A 16,946-nucleotide genomic window follows, 5' to 3' on the forward strand; every position below is an offset into this window, starting at 1 on the left:
AGAGTCCCATCACCATGGTCCAAGTAATCTGATATATATATATATATATATATATATATATATATATATATATATATATATATATATATATATATATAAGTTGTTAAAAGATTGAAAAATTTTGAAATTTAATAGAGAATTAGTTTAATTAAAAATAAATGGAGTTATAGCTAATGAACATTACCTTTTGAGAGACCTGAAATCACATCTTTAAGAACGTGATGATCATTTAAGTCTTCATCTAATGTCAAGTCAAAAAAGGATATAGCAGATATATTTGCAGTCTTCCTTTTTAAGGTTTGATTCCCGAACGACAAACTTATGGAAGAATCTTGAGTGATTCCTGATGAAGTCGATGGCCTCATATGATTAAATAATACAGAATATTGTCCATTTCCTGAGGACAATGTTTTAATTGTTAGTATTGAATTTAGAAATGAATTGGATATAAACATAATGCATGCAGATCGACATAAGTAACACATAAAAATAAAAAAAGTTAAACGAAATGTATATCGTTGGAAATGTTAGATAATAGAGTTCTTAGATTAAAATTGGAAGTAGATTCAGAAGTTTGTTGAACACGACCAAGATTAGCTATAAAATAAAAGCATTAGCAGGTACAGATATGTATTAATTAGTTCAAAAAGAAACAAAAGGATTTAGATGAACGAAGATTTTTCATAAACTATATGGAATACCTGATGGCATGGTAGATTATGTTCGATTGTTAGTATTGAACTTAGAAATGAATCGGATACAAAAATAAATTGAAATATGTATGATGCATGCAGATCGACATAAGTAACATATAAAAAAATGTTAAATGAAATGTATTTGTACCGTTGTAAATATTAGATAACGAAGTTCTTAAATTGAAATTCGAAGTAGATTGGGAAGTTTGTTAAACACGACCAAGATTAGCTACAAATTAAAACATTAGTAACTTCAGATATGTATTAAGTAGTTCAAAAATTAACAAACAGATTTCAATAAACATATATTTTTCATAAACAATGTGGAATACCTGTCGGTGCGGTGGACAATGTTCGATTGTTAGTATTGAACTTAGAAATGAATCGGATACAAACATAAATTGAAATATGTATAATGCATATAGATCGGCATAGGTAACATATGAAATAAAAAAATTAAATGGATGGAAATATTAGACAACGGAGTTATTAAATTAAAATTGAAAGTAGATTCGAAATTTAGTTGAACACGACCACGATTAGCTATAAAATAAAAACATTAATAAATACAAAATGTATCAATTAGTTCAAAAGATACAAATGGATTTGGATAAACGAATATATTTGATAATATATGGAATGCCTATTGGCATGGTGGACATATCATTACATCTTCTTTTATCCAAATACATTTTTGTTTGTTTTCTTTTGACCTTGGCATCGTTATTTAATGGACGTACCTTTGATATTTTAACAATGGCAGGAGATTGGAAACTTGTGTGTTGAAATCCATATGCTGTATTTGGGTTAACCATGTACATCAAAACGGGTAACATATGTGTAACATCCCGAAATATCAAGAGTAGAGTTGAAGGGCTAAAAGAGTAAATTGGGAAAGAGTGACTCGGCGAGTCCATGTGCGGACTCGGCGAGTAGAGTCGCGACTTGGTCGCGTGTTAAGTGGCCGACTCGGCGAGTCAGGGTAATGGACTCGGCGAGTAGGCGCTGAGTGGAGAAAACCCTAATTCTCGGGGTTGAGCCTTATATAAAGATCATTATGTTTCCCTCCCAGCCTCTTTATCACCCCTTGAGCCCCAGAAACCCCTAAATCACGAAGAAGCACCATTGTTGGATGGAGTGGAGCTTGGAGAATGTATTTGTGAAGGAATTTTGGGAGATTGAAGGCTTGGAGCAAGGGGCTTTGTTTGAATTCGAGTCTCATTTCAATTAGGGCATTCCTTTGAGGTAATATCTCGTTTTTTTGAGCTGCTATTTCTTAGATGCATTATTTTGGGGATGTTGGAGATCATATCTTTGGATGTATTGGAGTTTAGAGGTTAGATCTGAGGTTGCTACCTCAGATCTGGAAGGGAGAAGGTCTAGAGTGCATGAAAGTCCCTGTTTGTGAGTGGTTGATGGAGTCATCTTGTCCCAAATCCTAGCCCAATGTGCAAACGGCTTAGATCTCTTTGGATTCACGTAAAGTTTGCCACTTTACGTGATGGATGGGTTGTAGGAGGCTAGATCTATGTTTTGGATCAATTGCATGGCCTGGAGTGCTTCTGAATGGATTCAGAACGGTGGTACTTGGCGAGTTACATGGTTAGACTCGACGAGTTGCTTGCAGATGGCTTGGAACTCGACGAGTTGGAAGAACAACTCGGCGAGTAGGTTGAAGATAGCCTTGGACTCGACGAGTCCATTTGGACTCGGCGAGTCTTGTCGAAGAGTCCCAAATATTCTCTGGTAGAGTCGAGAATCGGTGAGTTGAGGGATGACTCGGTGAGTCGAGTGCGAGTGGACTCAGAGTTGCTGGACTCGGCGAGTCTTGGGGTGACTCGGCGAGTTAGGTCGCAGATTGAATGAAGTTCTGATTATGGGAACTCGACGAGTCACAGAGTTGACTCGACAAGTAGGGTCAGTCAGGGGTTGACTTAGACTGAGGACTTTGATTTCGACCAAGGGTTGGTCGTTGACTTTTAGGGTTTGGTCAGTGATGTGGCCTTTGGGCCAAGAGAGAGGTAAACTAGTCTTTTACCCATGAGAGGGTGTTATGAGAGGATTTATTCTAGTCTCGAGAGTTATATTCATGAGAATATTTGCTTTACGTTTTAGGCGGTGGCGAGTTTGAGATTCCAGTGTGGGGATATCTGCTTTCTGCTTGCCAGGTGATTCTTCTCACTATACTTTACCTTGAGTAGGTAACCAGAGTTATGTGTTCAGAGTATTTGTATGCTATATGTACGTGATGTGTTGTACTGCATTATTTCTATGTGATTTATGTTGTGCATGTTTATAGAGTTGGAACCGGAAGGTTCCCAGAGTTAGAGCCTGAGGGTTCACAGAGTTTGGGTGCACGGACCCATTGAGTTATAGCCTCGAGTGGCTAATATGTGTTATGTGTGGTATTTTGGGGAACTCACTAAGCTTCGTGCTTACAGTGTTTTGTGTGATGTTTTTTTGCAGGTTTCTTTCAGTATCACGGGACGGCACCGGCTTGATTGTACACACCAGAGAAAGAGTCATATTTTGGAGGATCCTGGTTTTCTATGCAAGTGAAAATGGAGTCATGTTTTGTAAATCGACTATGAATGAGATTTTAAACAAGTGTTTCTAAGAATAAAATGATTATTTTAAATGAAAATTTTGTCTTGAAATTTACGGTGTTACAAGTTGGTATCAGAGCCTTGGTTTGAGGGATTCGGATGTGCCTTCGGGTAAATCTGGACTCAAACTGAGGAAGTAAGAAAAGTTTTAAGGAAATAATTTTCTAAAAATGAATAAGGGTTCAAAGAGGAAGCAAGAAAGAGTAGTGTGTACAATCAGCCTGAGCCCGAACGGTGATTTCCCAAAATACCCTTATTTTTTTGTGTTATGAGATATTTATGATGCACCTTATGAGATAATATTGCATGCTAGAGACAGTCTAGGTATTTCATATGTTAGGACTAGAGTGGCCTGATTTCTGATGCCTTAGTCTAGGACTCGTTGTTGTATGTGTTATGCTTTTGAGTATGTGATGAGTGAGAGTATCCAGTTAGAACCCATGAGGGGTAGAGTTACAGAGTTTGGTGGTACTTTCGAGGATGAGCCGAGAAGGTGGAGTTATCACAGAGAGGGGGTCCTATGTATTCTTCGATGCTCGAATGCTGCTTGCTTTGTGCTTTGTGGAACTCTCGATGATGGGAGTCAGCTACCAAGTGAATATGACGATATTCAGGAGGTAGATGGCTGGCATCATTAGGAGCTCTTCAGCAGCTGATAGCAAAGAAGTGGGAGGACAACGAAAGAGCTTAGGGAGTAACCCGATCCAGGTGAGTGCGCTTGTAGAATAGAGAATTTCGCTGGGGAGCGAGCACGCGTGATGGGATTGGTGAAAGAGCAGGTCGAGCAGCTATTTAAAAGCTCTGGGATGGTCCGTGTGGAAAGTATGGGTAGATGTGGCAGGTAGTATGGGCCCGTACTATTGAAAGCAGAGGACCCATACTTGATACAGGGAGCATTCTGAAGGTTCTAAGGAGCGGATTGAGGAGTGATGTTATGGTTCGGGTACCATACATCAGAGTAGATTGAGGAAGTGATGTTATGGTTCGCGTACCATACATCAGAGCAGATTGAGGAGTGATGTTATGGTTCGGGTACCATACATCAGAGCAGATTGAGGAAGTGATGTTATGGTTCGAGTACCATACATCAGAGCCGATCGAGGAGTGATGTTATGGTTTGGGTACCATACATCAGAGCAGATTGAGGAAGTGATGTTATGGTTCGGGTACCATACATCAGAGCAGATTGAGGAGTGATGTTATGGTCCGGGTTCCATACATCGGAGCGGATGGAGGAGTGATGTTATGGTCCGAGTACCATACATCGGAACGAATTGAGGAGTGATGTTATGGTCCGAGTACCATACATCGGAGCGGATTGGGGAGTGATGTTATGGTTAGGGTACCATACACCGGGGTATATTGAGAAGAGATGTCATGAAATGAGTACCATGGGTCGTAGTGAAGTATGTTTGTGGTTCTCCGGTTATTCGGTCATGAGTAAGTTCGTTGAGGCGTCCCGTGAGAGGGAGATCGAGAGTCCCTCAGAGTATTTTAGTAAGGAGTCAGTGAGAAGGGAGAATTTCGATCTGTGTTGGACAATCAGTCGATAAAGGAGATGTCACCTCCTATGATCTGGGAGGTACTGATTATGCTCGTGTGAAATATGAGAAGCATGATGTTTTGGTTTTGGGTTTAGGGGTAAACCCTGCAGGTCGTCATTGATGATGATTTCCCACCAGAGTATCAGGTAGCAGGTGTGCCGCGAGGCAGTGATTTATCATGAGCAGATAGTCAGTTGGGACTAAGATGTGTGAGGACCACACTACACCTATTTGAGCATAGTAGGAGGTATTGTAGTGGTATCAGTGGGGAGTTCAGTCGAGTTCAGCGGTGCAGAGAGTTTTCTATCCATGGGGTGTTGAATCTGGGAGTGAGTACCTGTTCTTGGGATGAACACGGTGTTGGAGTGTTGGTTGATGAGTTGAGGTGAGGGGTACGATGATTTTATGGTTCAGTCTATGAGCCAGGAATGTTATCGAGCAGTTGAGCTGTTTGGTACTAAATTGGTACGAGATTTGGAACGACTAGAGGCAGACGTGACGAGAAGTTCTTGAGGAGTTCACCAGAGGTTCATAGTATATGAGGTCGATTCATTTCCTTAAGGGGGGGGGGGTTATCGAGCGTTGTGTAGCACCTTCCGGGGGCCGGTGCGATTTTGCTGGAGAATATAGTTATGGGTTAGTTGCGTGCTATTTGGTGATGGTTCGAACCCTAAGTGGGGGAGAACCGGGTGCCGTATGTAAGAAAGCAGAGATTTGTCAAGAGCAGTTATAAGTGGAGTATAGAGATATGCGGTAAGAAATCATGAGACCAGAGATGTCGGTGATCGAGGAAAGGGGTCAGAGTGAGTTAATGCGGGAAGTACTTGTTTGAGAAGGATGAATGTCTCCACGACAGGTGTTTTTTTAGTCAGGAATCTAGTATTGGTCAGTGTTGGGGCAAGTAGATAAAGAATGATTGGGCAGCCAACTCCTGGGTCAGTATGCGTATCCTTGTTTGGATTTTGAGCGACGGGAAAAAGGGTTTCGGAGAATTATCAGCGTATTTCGTAGTGTTAGCGTTTCTTCGTATTGCAATTGAGAAATTGAATACACCGAAGTTGCAACTTGAGAAAAATGAAGATCTAGTTATGGGGTTCAGAGGGAATGTATTATTGCATCTATATGGTGCTTGGGGAAGGAGATATGTGGTTGTGGCGGGATCTTGTGACGTTCTGTGGGGGTGTTCCGAGGTATCCGGGTATTGATATCTTTATTTTGAAGTTATTCGTGAATCTTGAGTTGAGACGACTTGTGGTATATCAGGTATCTATGGATCTAGTGAGAGCCTTCGAGTATGGGCATCCAGGGAGATTACTTGGGAGAGTGGATCTTCGTAAGGGTGGACATCTGTTATGACGATTGCCTCCAGAGTCTATGATGAATATTCGAGACGAGTATGGGTAGCCGCCTATGATAGTCTGTGGAGCACGAACTAGTGGAGTCAGAGGGTGTTGTGATACTGCGGGGAGCCGTAGTACTCACTAGTCAGAGAGTGTTGTGATACTGCGGGGATCCGTAGTACTCACTAGTCAGAGGGTGTTGTGATACTGCGGGGAGCCGTAGTACTCACTAGTCAGAGGGTGCTGTGATACCGCGGGGAGCCGTAGTGCTCACTAGATGGCAAGAGAGTGTGATGATGGAATGTTCTCCGATCAGTGTATGATGTGGAAGAGTTTTGGGCTTGAGTAGCCCTAGTATTGAGTTTTTGGAGCCTGGATGTTAGACCGGGGGCGAGACTGGGGTCCCCGTCTCTGTCGGGGAATGTGGTGAGATGCGCAAGGGATATGCGCAGCTAAAACCAGAGATCAGAGTGGAGACGATCCTCGGTTGGATTGTACTTTCTTGTATAAGGAAAAGAGAATTTCGTGACTTGCATGTCACGAGGCCGGGATAGTGGTCACGGGGAGGAAGTTAGTGGGATATTTGGATCATGATTTGGGTGACCTTTGGAGGCTCAGTTGTGGAGTCAAAAGCTGACCTGGTGACCAGTCTCGAAGAGGGATATGAGATGAGCTAGAGCCTATCATGATGATGTGTGAGGACACCTCAAAGGGAATGAACGATTCAGACGCTCAAAGACATGCTTCGGGCATGTGTATTAGATTTTGGAGGGTGTTGCGGCACGTATTTATCCTTGGTTGAGTTATCCTATTTCAACAGCCATCATTAGTGCATCGGTATGCCACCCTTTGTGTTGTTGTATGGGAGGAAGTGTCGGACCCTCATTTGCTGAGGAGAGTGTCGATTCGTGGAAGTGGAAGTTGTAGTGAGAATGGATGATTTGGAGTATGATGGTCGAACATTGTGTCTGTGGCAGTGGTATGGAATGACATTATGATGGGGTGTCTGCTGAGGATGCGGAAGGGATTCCGCGGGTGTAGAGCTAAGAGTCTCAGGATGGATGTAGGGATGGAGTCTGGGACTCCCAGCTTGATTCTGATCAAGGGTCGTGTGCGTAGTGGTGGTGTCTCCTGGGGATGTTAGAGATGTCATCAGTGCGACGGGTTCTCCTAACCCAAGAATGCAAAGGTTGGTGCGGCTTGGGTGCTTGATTGCAAGAAGAGGACTCATGAGAGTTGCTCTGGGATTGAAGAGTGGGCCTTTCTGTCGTCACGGATTGGATAGGATAGGATTTGGATCGGGGATCCGATGGTTCATGGCTTCTAACCCTTATGGGTCAAGTGATTGTTGAGATTTGGGTCAGTGATGCTTCATGGGTAATTCTCGGATCGTTGAGTGTGGTTATCAGAGGGTACATCCGGTGCCCGGTTCGAGATAGTGGTCAGGACACCGTAAGGAACGGGAAAGTGTGTTCGAGTTTCGATGGGTATGTCTTGTGAGCTCCGGTCCAATTAAGGCCAGGTGGCACGTTGTGGGAGTATTTATGGAGTTGAGTTGCTGTAGGCTTCGAGGGCGAAGCCTAATTTAAGTGGGGGAGAATTGTAACATCCCGAAATATCAAGAGTAGAGTTGAAGGGATAAAAGAGTAAATTGGGAAAGAGTGACTCGGCGAGTCCATGTGCGGACTCGGCAAGTAGAGTCGCGACTTGGTCGCGTGTTAAGTGGCCGACTCGGCGAGTCAGGGTAATGGACTCGGCGAGTAGGCGCTGAGTGGAGAAAACCCTAATTCTCGGGGTTGAGCCTTGTATAAAGATCATTATGTTTCCCTCCCAGCCTCTTTATCACCCCTTGAGCCCCAGAAACCCCTAAATCACGAAGAAGCACCATTGTTGGATGGAGTGGAGCTTGGAGAATGTATTTGTGAAGAATTTTGGGAGATTGAAGGCTTGGAGCAAGGGGCTTTGTTTGAATTCGAGTCTCATTTCAATTAGGGCATTCCTTTGAGGTAATATCTCGTTTTTTTGAGCTGCTATTTCTTAGATGCATCATTTTGGGGATGTTGGAGATCATATCTTTGGATGTATTGGAGTTTAGAGGTTAGATCTGAGGTTGCTACCTCAGATCTGGAAGGGAGAAGGTCTAGAGTGCATGAAAGTCCCTGTTTGTGAGTGGTTGATGGAGTCATCTTGTCCCAAATCCTAGCCCAATGTGCAAACGGCTTAGATCTCTTTGGATTCACGTAAAGTTTGCCACTTTACGTGATGGATGGGTTGTAGGAGGCTAGATCTATGTTTTGGATCAATTGCATGGCCTGGAGTGCTTCTGAATGGATTCAGAACGGTGGTACTCGGCGAGTTACATGGGTAGACTCGACGAGTTGCTTGCAGATGGCTTGGAACTCGACGAGTTGGAAGAACAACTCGGCGAGTAGGTTGAAGATTGCCTTGGACTCGACGAGTCCATTTGGACTCGGCGAGTCTTGTCGAAGAGTCCCAAATATTCTCTGGTAGAGTCGAGAATCGGTGAGTTGAGGGATGACTCGGTGAGTCGAGTGCGAGTGGACTCAGAGTTGCTGGACTCGGCGAGTCTTGGGGTGACTCGGCGAGTTAGGTCGCAGATTGAATGAAGTTCTGATTATGGGAACTCGACGAGTCACAGAGTTGACTCGACAAGTAGGGTCAGTCAGGGGTTGACTTAGACTGAGGACTTTGATTTCGACCAAGGGTTGGTCGTTGACTTTTAGGGTTTGGTCAGTGATGTGGCCTTTGGGCCAAGAGAGAGGTAAACTAGTCTTTTACCCATGAGAGGGTGTTATGAGAGGATTTATTCTAGTCTCGAGAGTTATATTCATGAGAATATTTGCTTTACGTGTTAGGCGGTGGCGAGTTTGAGATTCCAGTGTGGGGATATCTGCTTTCTGCTTGCCAGGTGAGTCTTCTCACTATACTTTACCTTGAGTAGGTAACCAGAGTTATGTGTTCAGAGTATTTGTATGCTATATGTACGTGATGTGTTGTACTGCATTATTTCTATGTGATTTATGTTGTGCATGTTTATAGAGTTGGAACCGGAAGGTTCCCAGAGTTAGAGCCTGAGGGTTCACAGAGTTTGGGTGCACGGACCCATAGAGTTATAGCCTCGAGTGGCTAATATGTGTTATGTGTGGTATTTTGGGGAACTCACTAAGCTTCGTGCTTACAATGTTTTGTGTGATGTTTTTTTCAGGTTTCTTTCAGTATCACGGGACGGCACCGGCTTGATTGTACACACCAGAGAAAGAGTCATATTTTGGAGGATCCTGGTTTTCTATGCAAGTGAAAATGGAGTCATGTTTTGTAAATCGACTATGAATGAGATTTTAAACAAGTGTTTCTAAGAATAAAATGATTATTTTAAATGAAAATTTTGTCTTGAAATTTACGGTGTTACAACATGTAGAGTTATCCAAATATAGCATATGGATTTCAGCACACAAGTTTCCAATCTTCTGCCATTGTTAATATCAAAGGTATGTTCATTATATAACGATGCCAAGGTCAAAAGAAAACAAAGAAAAATCTCTTTGGATAAGAGAAGATGTAATGATATGTCCACCACGTCAATAGGCATTCCATATAGTATCTAAAATATATTCGTTTATCCAAATCCATTTGTATCTTTTGAACTAATTGATACATATTTGTATTTACTAATGTTTTTATTTTGTAGCTAATCATGGTCGTGTTCAACTAAATTTCGAATCTACTTCCCATTTTAGTTTAATAACTCCGTTATCTAATCTTCATTAAAACGAGTAATACATATGTTGTTGCCGATAACTCACATCTAATATATATATATATATATATATATATATATATATATATATATATATATATATATATATATATATATATATATATATATATAAGTAACAAAAATAAATAAGAAGATATATTAGTTATAAGACACAAATATTCGATCGGATCTACTCCAATATTTTGTACAAATTAATAAATATTAACCTCTCAAATTACAATATAAAAAATTCAATTGTATACAAACGATTACCAATTGGCATGCTAGACGTAACATTGGATTTTCTTTTATCCATATGTAATTCTCTATGTTTTCATCTTTCTTTAGGGTCCGTAGAATTCATTTATTGTTCGAAACCATTAAATTTTATATTCCTATAATAAATAGTTTAACGAAAAGTGTTAATTTATTTAATTGAGTTGTTACTTTTAAGACAATTGAATACATTTTTGCTTGTAATGATGGTGTTTATGTCCGTATGATCATTGAATATAACCACAAACATACTCAATTCCACAAGAAACTAAAAAAACCACATCAACGATGGGTGTTCTACCGGCTGCAGCCCATTCATACACATAAAACAGAATTAAAGACACATAAACACAAATGACATACATAATTACACACAAACACATAGTGACAACATGGTTAAAAAAAGAATTGAGTTTAGTGATGTGTAGAAGCATATTCCAACCTTGCATAGAAGCTGCAAGGTAACAAAATATACACTTTATTTAAGCAAATTGGTATATATAATGATAGTAAAATGTATGCAGGATGTTGCATTTTTGAAAAATATTTTACTTTTGGAATGTTCGCATACACAAAAAGTAAAACATAATACTTTCAATTTGGTGTTTAAAGTGGTAGAAATGTTTAAAACGGCCTATCACAAAGTAGTTAGTTGAATAGGGAAAAAATGTCAATTTACAGCGAATATACAAAATAAGGAAATCATTATATAGAAGTGGGTGGAGTGTGGATGCAAAATAAGGCCGAAAAGGATATACAAATCAAGTTTTGTGCAAAATATATAGAACCTCTAAAAAGTTAATAATACCTCAAGTACCACTTAGCTACTTATACTCTCAAGGATGTACCACAAGGATAGATAACAATTTGACAGAAAAATTCGTCCCCCATAACAATTGTACCACCTTTAGAGATAACAAACAAACACTTAATTAAAAATATGATTCTACCCTTATACCAAATAGTAACTTTGGGGCTTATAAATTTTAACAAACAAACAACAATAAACAACTTGAAATATTTTTAATCATTCCAACAAAATATAAGTATTATGTTATCATGAACAAAAATCATATTTATTCAAGAAAATTTAATCACATCTATGATTTTTTTTTGTTTTTTACAGAATGTGAAGTGATAATAACTAATGTTCCTAATGTTCCTAATGTTTTGATTGCATTATGAAGGAATGGTTTTCGTGGAAGCTAAAATCATCGGTTGTAGACTCTCTGATTTCCTTCAAAATTCAAACGACGAAACACAAAGCTTACTATTTCCTGAATGTTTTTTTACAGAAAGGATCATGTATAAAAAACCTTCAGGAAATAGTAAGCTTTCGTTAAAACTTACGTCACAGTCCAATATTTTCACAGTCCAATATTTGTTGTTGTATTAACTCATGGTCCTTAATTTTGTTGAATAATCCTACTATTTCTTCAGTAATGCATGATTTTTTCAAATCCTATATGCAAAAGTATTTGGTTCAAAAGTTATTGTAAAAAATTATAATGCATCCAATACATTGAACGCATTTCATCTACACGGGCATATGTATTGTATATCAATTAACAAATTTGTTAAATTGATTATATAAGCATGTTATATACAATTGAATATTAGATATGATACAAATTTCATTTGTCGGAGGTATTTTAGCAAACACATAGGGTGCGAGATATGAACATTTAGCAAACATAATAAATTCACCATCTGAATGAAGCATTCAATCAACAAATAACGTAAGATTAGTTTCTGAATATTCTCAGACGATGATATGTATAAGATGAAGGAAGTAAAATACATACCTATATCAGACTGAGTTGAAGAAGAATAATGATGGCAAGTTGAACTACAGATGGAAAATTGCGACAATATGATACATGATAGCAAACATGTTTATACACAATTTTGATTATATAATCCATTATGTTCCTAAAATATTGAGATATTAAGCTGTGAATTTAAAAATCAAATCCTTTATTGTAGCCTATAATTTAAGGAAAACATCAATTCCCTATCAAATTTCCTAAAGGATTTTATGGAAAGGATCATGCATAGGTCACACCTTTCTTGCTACAATGGCAGAATTAAAATACATACTTCAATGCAGAATGAGATGAAGAAGAATAACAATGGCAGACGTCTTTGCTTTGCTAAAATTCTTTAATGGTAGGTTACATATGTCATGATAGTATAAGAGAAATCTTATATTTAGGAAATTACATTAGAAAGAAATCAATTTTAGAGTTGCCATTAATTATGACTTTTATTACCTTACAAATATATCAATTATTTTTTACATGGAGCATTTATTTCTTGCAATATTGTAACCGAAATAAGTTGTGTATGTGAACAAATCAGAAAATTACATCTGGAAATAAATAAAATCTAAAAATCTATTAAAATGCCATGTGTCCAAATCATTGAGTACATGACATGTGGCAGAAAATGAGTTTTGTTTATTTGTTATTCATATATAAATAAGTATTATGTTAAAAAAAATATGAAGTGTTTTGAAATTTTGAACTACTTATTCATATAGGAATAGAAAATGAATTGTAACAAAATTATGATAAATGTGTTCTTCGTATATAAATATAACTTGTGAAGAAAGTCAATACACGTTTTTATTCATATGTGAATATAAAATGTGACCATAGTTGATATAAGCTGTAACGAACTTATTATATGTTATATTTATATATGTGTAACATCCGGATTTCCAGGTATTATATTTTATCATTTATTTTTGGAGTTAAGAAAGGGACTCGACGAGTTGACACATTGACACGTCGAGTAGGATCGCGTACTGTTGACTAATAAATGAGGGGACTCGACGAGTCGGTAAGGGTGGACTCGACGAGTCCGTGCTGACGACTGAAACTCTAAATCCTCGGGCATGTGCCCTATTTAAAGGACCTTATAGCCCTCTTGTGTGGCTACCTGTCCAGAGAGAGTTCCCCTTGAGAGCTTGAGCGAGTTGAGAGAGATAAGGCTATATTGATCAATTTTGGTGTGATTTAGCAAAGGAGAAGCTGTTTCCAGCAAGAGGAGGTCAAATGAGTGGACTCGACGAGTCGAGTTGAGGTTGCCCCGCGATTTGTTACTGAGTAACCCGGCGAGTGGAGAGCGGACTCGTCATGCCAAGTGGGGATTGGAAGGATTCAGAGGACTAGCGTGGACTCGCTGAGTCGCCCGAGTGCACTCGACGAGTTTGGTCAAAGTTCGACCGTTGACTTCATTGAGTTTTAGGGTTTAGTCAATGTTTGGACTTGTGAGCCATTAGAGGGGTAGAATGGCCTTTTACCCATATTAGAGAACTTATAGAGAGGGTTTAGCCTAGCCTTTATAATTTTTATTAATTAGAGTAATTATTATGTGATTAAGCGGAGGTTAGTGCAGAATTTCAGAGTTCGAGGTTTACTGAGTTATCCGAGGTGAGTCTTCTCACTATACTTTAGATTGAGTGGTAATTAGAGTTATTTGATAGAGTATCTTGTATGCTATTTGTATGATGTGTCGCACAACATTATTTATATGTGATTTATGCTGTGTGTATATCAGAGTTCACAGAGTTAGGACCAGAGGGTCGACAAAGTTAGAGTCAGAGGGCTCACAGAGTTATAGCCTCGAGTAGCTATTATGTGTTAAATGTGGTATTTTGGGGAAATCACTAACCATTTATGTTTACAGTGTTTTGTGTTATGTGTTCACGTACCATTGAGGATCGCGGGAAGGTGCCAGAATGATCAGTACACACGATTAGAGTTTTATACATTTTGATCTTGCGATGTGTTTTTATGGATTTGATATGTGATATAATGAGATATGAGGATGTTTTTGAATTAAATTTATAAATTTTAAAAGTGAAAAATTGTTTTGAAATTTACGTTTGTTACAAGTTGGTATCAGAGCCTTGGTTTGAGGGATTCGGATGCACCTTCGAGCGTATTTGAACTCTAACTGAGGATTTGAGGAATTTTTTGAAGTAAAACAATTTTTTTTTTCTAAAAGAGTAAAAATGTTTTGAAAAGAGCAGAGCAGAGGAGTGTGTACGATCAGCCAGCGCCCGAACGGTGATTTCCCAAAATACTCTTATATTATGTGTTATGAGATAGGAGATAATATGTTATGCATGATAGAGTAGGCTAGGTATTCTTATTAGGACTAGAGTGGCCTGATTTGAGATGCCTTAGTTTAGGGGTTCTGCTGCTAGGAGATGGTTGAGAGTGAGTAGATAGCAGCGAGGAGCTTATGAGAGATCTGCTAGAGAGTAGACTATGCATAGTGAGAGTAAAGTACTTAGGAATTAGGATCCTAGGAGGAGGACTTAGGGTGATTACTGATGCGGTGGGGATGGTAGTATTGGGCTCGTACTATTGAAGACAATGGAGCAGTGCACAGGCCAAGTAAGAATCCTTGGGGTACTAGGGATTGAGTAGGGTTGAGTTATCGAGTGCGAGTATGCTTTAGCGAGTCTCTAATATTTTTATGTTGTATTTCAGAGACATCATGGTTGGGACATGCCACAAACCAGGGACCAGCAGGGTGAGTGATGAGGAACTCCACCAGATTATCCATGAGGAGGTGGCTACGATTATCCGCGCAGAGATTCCAGAGATGTTCGGATCCATTAAGACCACACTAATGGAGACTTTTGATGAGAGATACGCAGCGGTTACTGAGGCTGCAGTCCCTGCAGCTACCATAGTTGTCGCTGCTGCCGGACCTCAGGGTGGTGATTCGTTGCTGTTCCGGGAGTTTAGCAACACGAAGCCACCAGAGTTTGATGGGATGCAGGATCCGATTGCTACGATGAGATGGGTTTATAATATTGAGGGATGCTTCTATACGTGTTCACATCTAGAGCATTTGAGGGTCTGGTTCGCGTTGAACCAGCTTTGCTTCGGAGCAAAGGACTGGTGGAAGTTTATGACGACGCACTTTTCGTTGGCTGAGCTTGCCGCGGTGACTTGGGAAAGGTTCACCGGTATGTTCCGTGATGAGTACGTTCCCCTGATGGAGAGGGAACGTTTGACCCAAGAGTTTTACACCCTCAAGCAAGGTACTGAGTCTGTTACTATGATCACCAGGATGATCCATGAGAGGGCGATGTTCTGCCCTGAGCACGTGTCTACCGAGCAGGCACTTATGAGTCGATACTTGAGTATTTTTAGGAGAGACATACGAGTGTTCATGGCAAACTCATCGTACCGGACATTTTCCGTGCTCCAGGAAAATGCTCCGAAGAGGTAGATAGAGCTGGAGACTCGGACTAAGGAGGAGGCGGAGTCTCAGGGGAGGGATCGGCTACCGACTCAATCCCAGCCGGCAGCCAAGCGGGCCAAGCCCGCCGATTCGAGATCAGGGAACTAGAAGGGCCGCATTTGTGGCAAGTACGGCAAGGTTCATGAGGGAGTGTGTAGAACAGGGTCTTGCTACAAGTGTAGCAAGGAGGGGCATATAGCCAAGGATTGCACCAAGAGGTTTGCAGTCTGTTTTCAGTGCAACCAGACCAGACATTAGAAGGCTGAGTGTCCGCAATTGCGGGGATCAGCACAGGGAGCATCGCAGGGATCTGCCCCTGCTGCTGTTCGAGGTACCGAGAGTCGGCCGGTGAAGGCTAAGGCACCTAAGGTACGAGGGAGAGCCTTCGAGTTGACCGCAGAGGAGCTCCGTGCAGCGCCCGATGTTGTGGCTGGTATGTATTTTTTCATGTATTTATTATGATGTTTGAGATATTGTGATATGAGTATGTACTTTTCTTGTGAGTTATGTGCCTACCTTGGTATTATTTGACTCGGGTGCGAGTCGATCTTTTGTGTCATTAGTCAGCACATCAGTATTCGTCGATAGGTGTTGAATCGACCTCTGCGAGTTTCCATAGCTGACAAGCGAGCGGTGTATGTCGCCGAGGCGATTCGGGGATGTGTACTTGAGATCTTCGGAGTTGAGTTTCCGATTGATTTGGTCCAGATTGCGATGAGGGATGTATGTTTCGTTGTGGGCATGGACTGGTTGAGCAGATTTGGAGCGGTTATCGACTGTGAGCGGCAGCTAGTGACCATATAAGACCCAAGTGGAGGAGTTCTTATGGTGTACGGCGAGGGTACCCATTCTGGGTCAGCGTTCTATTCGGCTGCATAACAAGGCAGAGTCTACAGCAAGGCTGTAGAGGGTTTGTGGCTTATGTGATGGGTACAAGGATTGATGCGGAGAGATTGAGATCGGTTGATGAGGTTCTGATAGTGCATGAGTTCGTGGATGTTTTCCCCAAGGAGTTGTCAGGTGTGCCTCCCGAGAGGCAGGTAGAGTTTTGTATCGATTTGGTTCCGGGGGCAGGGCCTATCACCAAGGCGCCCTATCGCCTTGCGCATCTAGAGATGTAGAAGTTATCATCGCAGCTTCAGGAGCTGCTGGCGAAAGGGTTTATTCGGCCGTGTAGCTCGCTGTGGGGAGCGCCGATCCTTTTTCTCAAGAAAAAGGATGGTTCGCACCGAATTTGCATTGATTACCGGGAGTTGAACAAGTTGACGGTCAAGAACCGTTACCCCTTGCCGAGGATCAATGATTTGTTTGACCAGTTAAATGGAGCGTCTTGGTTCTCCAAGATTGATCTGAGATCTGGATATCATCAAATGAGAGTGCGCGATGAGGATATCTAGAAGACATCATTCAGGAATCGTTATGGGCATTACAAGTTCGTG

Source organism: Lactuca saligna, chromosome 7, assembly GCF_052625555.1.
Source record: "Lactuca saligna cultivar CGN05327 chromosome 7, ASM5262555v1, whole genome shotgun sequence".
Lineage (NCBI taxonomy): Eukaryota > Viridiplantae > Streptophyta > Magnoliopsida > Asterales > Asteraceae > Lactuca > Lactuca saligna.